This window comes from Micromys minutus, assembly GCF_963924665.1.
Source record: "Micromys minutus genome assembly, chromosome: 12".
Taxonomy (NCBI): Eukaryota; Metazoa; Chordata; class Mammalia; order Rodentia; family Muridae; genus Micromys; species Micromys minutus.
The window spans coordinates 17,330,468-17,339,466 of NC_137981.1; positions in this window are offsets into that span (position 1 = coordinate 17,330,468).

The following is an 8,999-nucleotide window of genomic DNA, read 5'->3' on the forward strand; positions in this document are numbered from 1 at the left end:
TACTGGTCGAAGAATATCTCAGCTTTAGATGGATTAACCGTTTCTCAGTTTCTGAAAGGTACTGAACTTTCATTAATCCCTCTATCGCTGGACCATGGCTGTTAGCTAGTGGGACTCAGAAGTTTTCTTGTACTAGATAAAGCAAATGAAGAAAAGCATAAAAATTAAAAAGAAATGGACAAAATATCCCAAAAGACTGACTGTAGTACTAAAATATGATGGTAAAACGACGTGGAGCAGTCACATCATTAAATTAAGTGATAGGGATTATTTACCCATCCTTCAAAAGCAATTCATCACAGGGTCTCTTTCTAAGTCTGCAGTATCTGATATGAACTTATACTTATGAAGTGGGTCTTAGGTCCAATTACAAATGTGGTTCTATCTTAACCACACCAACCACTACTGCTTTAGCTAGCATTGTTTGCCTACCATTTTCTTTTTTTCTCTCTTTTTTGTTTGTTTATTGGACATTCTTTGCATTTATACTTCAGATGTTATCCCCTTTCCCACAATACTGTCCCCCCTCCCCCTCCCATTGCCTCAGTGAAGGTGCTTCCTCTTCCAACCACCCTCACCCACATCAGCACCTTGGTGTTACCTTACACTGGGAAAAGGAGCCTGCACTGAATCAAAAGCCTCTCTTCCCTTTCAATGCCAGAGAATGCTATCCTCTGCTGCATATGTACCTGGGGCCATGGCTCTCTCCATAAGAACTCATTTGTTGATGTTTTAGTCCTTGAGAGCTGTGGGGGGTTTGGTTAGTTGATAATGCTGTTATTGCCATGTTACAGACCCTTTCACCTCCTTACATTCTTTCTCTAGTTCCTTCATTGGGGTCCTTGTGTTTAGAATGATGGTTAGCTACAAGCATCCTTCTCTGTATCGGTATGACTCTGGCAGAGACTCTGAGGAAACATCTATATCAGGTTTCTGCCAATAAGCATGACTTAGTATCAGCAATAGTGCTTGGGTTTATTGGTTGCATATGAGATGGATCCCTAGGTGAGGCAGTGTCAGAATGATCTTTTCTCTAAACCTTGCTCTTCTATTTGTCACATCATTTCCTCTCATGAGTGTTTTGTTCTCCCTTCTAAGAAGGACTAAGGAATACACCATCTGGTTTCCTTCTTTTTGGACTTCCTAATTTCTCTGAATTGATTCATGGGCATTCAAAGCCTCTTGGGCTACTATGAGCTTATCAGTGAGTGCATACTTTGGGTGTTCTTTTGTGACTGGGTTACCTCACTCAAAATGATAGCTTAAAGTTCCATCCATTTGCTTAGAAAGTTTATGAAGTCATTGTTTTTAATATCTGAACAGTACTCCGTTGTGTAAATGTATCACAATTCATTCCTCTACTAAAGGACATCTTGGTTCTTTTCAGTTTCTGGTTATTATGAATAAGGCTACTATGAACCCTATGGAGCCTGTGTCCTTGTTATAAGTTGGAGCTTCTTTTGGGTACATGCTCAGGAGTGGTATAGCTGGGTCCTTGGGTAATACTATATCCCATTTTCTGAGAAACTGCCAGACTGATTTCCAGAGTGGTGGTATCAATTATAAGCGCACCAACAGTGGAAGAGTGTTCTTTCTCCACATCCACGTCAGCATCTGCTGTCATCTGGCTGCTCTGAGGTGGAAGCTCAGGGTTGTTTAGATTTGCATTTTTCTAATGACTAGGGAAGTTCAACATTTCTTTAGGTGCTTCTATGCCATTCCATATTCCTTAGTTGAGAACTTTTGTTTAGCTCTACCCCATTATTTCATAAGATTATTTGATTCTCTAGAGTCTAACTTCTTGAGTTCCTTGTATATATTGCATACTAGCCCCTTTTCAGATGTATGATTGGTAAAGATTCAATCCCAATTTGTTGGGTGCCAATTTGTATTCTTAAAAGTGTCCTTTGCCTTACAGAAGCTTTGAAATTTGATAAAATTCCATTTGTCTATTCTTAATCTTAGAGCATATGCCACTGGTGCTCTATTAAGAAAATTTTCCCCTGAACCTATATGTTCTAAGCTCTTTCCCACTTTCTATTCTATTAGTTTAAGTATATCTGATTTTATATGGAAGTCTTTGATCCACTTGGACTTGAGCATTGTACAAGGAGAAGAGAAAGGATTGATTTGCATTTTTCTGCATGCTGACTAGCAGTTGAACCAGCACCATTTGTTGAAGAGGCTGTCTTCTTTCCATTGAGTGCTTTCAACTCCTTTATCAAAGATCAAGTGACCATAGGTACATGGGTTCATTTCAGGGTCTTTGATTCTATTCCATTGACCTACCTGCCTGTCTCTGTACCAATACAATGCGGTTTTTATCACAAATGATCCATATTATAGCATGAGGTCCAGAATGGTGATTTCATCAGAAGTTTTTATTTTTAATTGTTAAGAATGGTTTTTGCTCTCCTGGGTTTTTTTTTCATTATTTAGAAATGAATCTGCAAATTGCTTTTTCTAACTGTATGAAGAATTAGTTGAGTTGAAATTTTGATGAGGATTGCATTGAATCTGCAAATTGCTTTTTGCCAGAAAGACATTTTTACAATGTTGAATCTTCCAATCTATTTGCATGGGAGATCTTTCCACCTTCTGAGGTCTTCTTCAATTTCTTTCTTCAAAGACTTGAGCTTCTTGTCATTCAGATCCTTCATTTACTTGGTTAGGGTCACACCAAAGTATTTTATGTTCTTTGTGACTATTGTGAAAGTTGTTGATTCTCCTTCATTCTCTGCTGCTTTTCCTTTGAGTAGAGGAAGGCTAATGATTTGTTCGAGTAATTTTATATCCAGCCACTTTGCTGAAGTTATGTATTAGCTGGAGAAGTTCTCTGATAGAACTTTTGGAGACACTTAAATAAACTATCATATCATCTCCAAATAGTAATATTTTGACATCTTCCTTCAGATCTGTATCGTATCTCCTTTACTTCTTTTTGTCTGATTGCTCTAGATACTACTTCCAATTCCATATTGAATAGGTAGGGAGAGAGTGGGAAGACTTGTCTAGTTTCTGACTCTAGTGGAATTGCTTCAAGTATTTTTCACCATTTAGTTTGATGTTGGCTATTGGTTTACTTTATATTGCTTTTATTATGTTTAAGTATGGGCCTTGAATTCTTGATTTTTCCAAGAATTTTAACATGAAGGGGTGTTGAGTTTGTGACATGTTTTCTCATCATCTAAAGAGATAATCGTGTGTTTTTTTCTTTGAGTTTGTTTCTTTAGTGAATTACATTGATAGATTTCTATATACTGAACCTTTTTTGCATCCCTGGAATGAAACCTAATTGATCATGTTGAACAATCATGATCATTTTGATGTGTTCTTAGATTCGGTTTGAAAAACTTGTATTGAGTAGTTTTGCATCAATGTTCATGAGGAAAATTGGTATGAAATTCTCTTTCTTTGTAGGATCTTGGTGTGATTTAGGAATGAGTTTAATTGTTACCTTGAAGAATGACTTGGGTAGTATTCCTTCTGTTTCTATTTTGTGGAATAGTTTAGAGAGTGTGGATATTAGGTCTTCTATGAAGGTTTGATAGGATTCTGCACTAAATACATCTGGTCCTGAGCTTTATTTGCTTGGGATGTTTCCCATGGCTGTTTCTATTTCTTCAGGTGTTATGGGACTGTTTAGACGGTTTATCTGATTCTGATTTAACTTTGGTACCTAGTATCTGTATAGAAAATTGTCTATCTCCTCTAGATTTTCCAGGTGTTTTTTTTTTTTTTTTTTTGTTTTTTTTTTTTTTTTTTTTTTTTTTTTTTGAGTATAGGCTTATGTAGTAGGATCTGATGACTTCTTGGATTTCTTCACTTCTTTCTTTTCTTTCTTTCTTTCTATTTTTTTTTGTTAATGTGGATATTCTCTCTTTGTCCTCCCTCTCTTTAGTCTGGTTAAATATTTATCAGTCCTGTTGATTTTCTCAAAGAACCAGCTGCTGGTTTTCTTGATTCTTTGTATAGTTCTTTTTGTTTCTATTTGGTTGATTACAGCTCTGAGATTTATCATTTCCTGCCTTCTACTACTTTTGTGTTTAATTTTCCTGTGGTTGTATCTGTCCTTACCACATTTGAATAGTATGGTGATACTGTTGTCATAGGAGGAAGAACCTGGACGTGTTCTTTATGCTTCTTCTTATTATTTATTTTTGAATTTTAAATAGAACTAGTTTGAGATCTTTTAAAGTGACTCATAGAATTGGCTGCTGAATGCATTGCATTCTGAATTTTTTAAATCTCTTTGCATTGCTGACTTCCTGGTTTAATTTTAAGTTTGAATCTCAAAATTCATCCATTTCATTTCATTTTTTCCAGCTTAGTGAAGTACACGTTTAAACATAGCATATTTCTTTATAATATTCTGGATATTTTGATGTCTCTTATAGATTGTCCTTGTTAATATTTGATTCTGTTCATTTTAATCCTCTATTTTTTCTATATTATTGATATCTGCTTTGATTTTTTATATGTATTGCTGCCAACTGGGTTTTAATTTAATTTGTTCTTATTTTTCCAAAGTTTGCATTTCATCATTAAGTTATTTATTTTTTCTCTTTGGGATTTTTTTAATATAGAAACTAGAGTCATAAATTTGTTTCATAGAGTTCTACCTGTCCCAGAAGTTATTGTGATTTAAACTTCATTTGTTTTCAGGAATTTTAAAATTATTTTGATTTCTTCTTTGATCCATTCATCATTTAATAATGGGCTGTTTAATTTCCAAAAATTTATGAGTATGTACTAGAGAAGGTTTGTTTTTAATTTTAAGTCAGATTGCTTTGTTCTTAGATAGGAACCAACTAATGATTCCAATCTTTTTATATTTTTAAATATTTATGTCCCAGTATATGGTCTACTTTTCAAAAGTTTCCTTGTGCTGTTGAATAGAATTTATCCTCTTTGGTTGGTGTTTTGGACAGAATGTTGGTGTTCTGTCAATGTCTATTATGATGATATCAATTAATTGTTTCTCTATTCAGCTTTTGTTCAATAAAAGTCTATTGGAGAAAGTGGGATATAAAATTCACCTATTATTAATAGATTGATGGTAATCTGTTTCTTTAAATACAAACCTAGTGTTTGTTTTTTGTGAGATAGTAATGTCTTCTTGATTAACTGTCTGCTTGGTTAGAATGAGGTGTTTCTCTTTGTCTCTTTTGATTAGTTTTAGATAATGATGTATGCTTGATTTCTGGTACCATTTGACTAGAGTCCTTCTGTCTTTTCTTTTACTTTAAATTAATGTCTACCTTTAATCTGAAAGTGTGGTTTTGGGGGATAAAAGTAGATATTTTTTTTTAATTCAGCCAGTCAGTCTTTGTCTTTTGATTAGATAATTGAAACCATTAACACCTAAAATTAATATTGAAAAGTGTTTTTTTTTTTATTTCAATCATTGTATTGTTGATTGTTAGTGTTGTGGTTTATGTTCTCAAAGATATTTTGTGTTTTAATAATTATGGCTTTATATTTCTTTCCACAGTCCCTATGCTAGTCTCTCTAATCTTTTTAGCCTGAAATAATGTTTTAGATTTTCTTAATGTTTCAGTTGTTAGATACATACATACATACATACATACATATATACATACATACATACACACAAACACACTCACACATGCACACGCACACACATGCTATGCTTATATTATGATTTTTTTTTAATCATGACAGTTTCACTCAGTGCCTTAGTCTAGGTTGGTCATTGTGTTGCTTTAGAACACAGAATGCATTGTTTCAGATTCTTCTGTATTTCAAAGTTTCTTTGGGGAAATCAGCTGTTATTCTGATGGATTATCCTTTAAATGTGACTTGCACTTTTCTGTTGCAACCTTTGATACACTTTTTGTTGTTGTATACAGATAGAGCTTTAACTGTGATACACCATAGAGAACTATTTTCTGATCTTTCCTATTTGGTTGTTCTGCATGACAATTGTATTTGTATAGGTGTGCTTTTCATTCGTTTTGAAATGTTTTCTTATGTGATCTTGTTAAAAATCTTGTCTATATCATTGACTTGTGATTCTTCTCCTTCATCTGTGCCTACAATTCAAAGGTTTAAACTTTTTCATTACAGCCTACATCTTGTATGTTTCTTGTATTTGTTTTTAACTTGCTTTTATGTTCCTTGTATATTTATTCTGGACCCCCTATTTCATCTTGTACATGCTTTTGTTTCTCCTACTTATTTTTCTACTTCTAGGGTATTCTTTTAATGTTTCTAGTTAACCTATTGGGATTTTCAATTCTATCTTCATTTCAGCTTGAGTCTTCCTCAATGCTTCAATTCTCAAGTCTTTCATTACCTTATTTCCATTAGCCATATGTATGTCTTTTGTTAATTCTTTTTAAGACCTTTCTCCTTTATTTTACTAAGCTGTTTCATTGTGTCTTGTTTAAACTCATTGAATTCTTTAATAATGTTTATGGTTTTTTAAAATTCTGTGTTGTGAGTACTCTAAGCAATTCTTATATTTTTGGTTGAGCCATCTATCCAGCCCTCTAGGCAATTCTTATTAGTAAGCACTTTTACATGTGAGTTTTGAAGAGGAGATACTGGCTTGACTTTTCATATTGTTGTAATTCTAGTGATGTTTTTTTAGGTGTGCCAACTTCCTTTCTGAGTTCTGAGTTTTTTATGGACAGAGGAGGTTGGAGAAGTTGGAAAGGTATAGGGAGTTTTGAGTCTAGAAGTTGGAAATGTTTTGGTTGAGGTGAAGTCAGTGGAGGAAAGAACTGGGATAATATTCAGGGTGTGCTTCCTGTTAAAAGCCCGGAGTGTGAAGGTAAATCTGTCTGAATGGAAAATTTGGATATGAAATGGGACTGTCCTGTAGTTTGGGGGATGGGTTATAAGGAGCCTAAATCAAGCCTAACCTACCCTGGCAATAAAGTCAAGTAAGGCTTATGCATACTGATGAACTGAAGAAGGGAGTTGAGAACCTAGTTAACTAGTGGAGGTTGTGGGGCATCCCAGAAGGTAGTTTCAGTTGGAAGTATTCTGCTAAATGTCAATTTTTACTATGACAAAATTGGGCTGGACAGACTAGACAAGATAAAAATATAGAAGAGGCTGAAGATATTTCTAATTTTGCTGCTGAGTAGACGTGGGTTGCCAGGCTGGGTTTGCCACTGGCTATAAGATCTGGTTCATAACTGTCAGGTTGTCATGAAATAAGAATTATGTGGTCAAGAATATTCATACGTTTAATCCATGGAGGAGGAAGTAGAAAGTCTGGGTATAGAATTGGATGGTAGAAACCCTTTGTCCAAAGAAAGGTTTTTAGATAAAGTCATGTAACAGTTCAAGTAATTAGAAAAGCAAGAAAAACAAATTATGAGCAAAAATGAAAGGGAGTGAATTAATAAATATTAATTTACACATAACTGAAATAAATATTAAGATGCAATGAAAATTAGCAATAATTTGTTGTTTTAGTTAACAATCAGAACAAAAATTATGTTATGTGTAGATATTAATATCACATATTTACATTTGTTTGTTTAACACAGAGAATCTAAAAGTCTGCAATGGTACAATCAGCAGGGAGAAAAATTTGACTGAGACAAACTATACAGGGTAGAAAAGGAAAATAAAGAAGAGGAAAAGATGGAAAGATAGGAGGCTAAGGCAGAGGAAGGGTTAGGGGAATGTATAGGTAACACTAAGCACTTTTAAAACAGCATATTAAACCTAACATTTTATAGCATTGTGGCTGTGTGTGTGTGCGTCTGTGTATGTGTGTTTGTGTGTGTTTGTGTGTGTGTGTGTGTGTGTGTGTGTGTGTGTGTGTGTGAGAGAGAGAGAGAGAGAGAGAGAGAGAGAGAGAGAGAGAGAGAGAGAGAGAGAGAGAGAGAGACAGAGAGAGAGAGACTAGAGTTAGCTTATTCCACAGGTAATGTTTCTCCAATAATCTATAGCACACTTCAGTCACAAGATATGGATAAATCATAATGATATTTGTCAGAAACATTCCAAGCTTGCCAACTTTTGTAATATAGAACAGTATTGCACAGGCTTCTCAGTGGTGGGAAGTCATCAATAACTTTATCGAGCTGTCAAAAGGGTAAGCAACAAAAATGTCCATCATGGGAAGGTATGACCATGAATGCAGAAGCTTCGTAGATGTTATAAAGGAAACAACTACTTTCTGATTGGATGTAAGGCTCACTCTACTGGAGGAAACCCAGGCTTGGTGATATTATTCTGGTCAGTGACCCAACAGTCGAAGCATTCATAGACCATAACAGTGAACAAACTAGTATTATTTTGATAAATATACAATATCATAATATATCTTATTATATTGTAATGTCAAACCACCCTTTAAACTCATAAATTAATCCAGCAGACCTTTTTGTTCAGTGGACTATAGCTAATGCAACAATTTGCATCTGGTCAAAGTGCAGAAACTAAATGACTCTGAAGCGCTCAGCCACAAATGGGACATCTATATCTCACCACATCACTGAAAATTCAATAGAAGGATTAGAAGAGTCAGAAGCTAACAAGGACAAGAGAAAATCCATTTTATATACATGACAGGACCACTGTGTTTATATACTCACCATATCAGTGGTTGCTTAAACAAAAGCTGCCTAAAATCAAACCATCTTGGAGAAGGGAAGGAAATCAATGTTTAGCTAAGGAGCTCCTTAAAGTTTATGGCTTCTGAGGAAAAAGAAATTAGTTTCTTTAAGGGTGTGACCTGTAGTAGTTTAGTTATGCTTCACAGATAACTTCTTATTAATGAGCATACTGGCAGCACAAATTGAAACTGGCAAGTTATTGTTAAACCAAAACAGGCAAACAGCAAGTGGAAAGGCCTAAAAGGTGGAGGATGGACTTGAGAGTTCGGTGGAGAAGTGGGGTGTGTTGTATTTGACAAAAGTGTTTTCTTTAAATATTGAGCCACACTTTCTTTATTTCTGCCCAAGCCAACATTTCTCAGAAGCTATCAATTAGGTCTATGTAATATTTCTGAA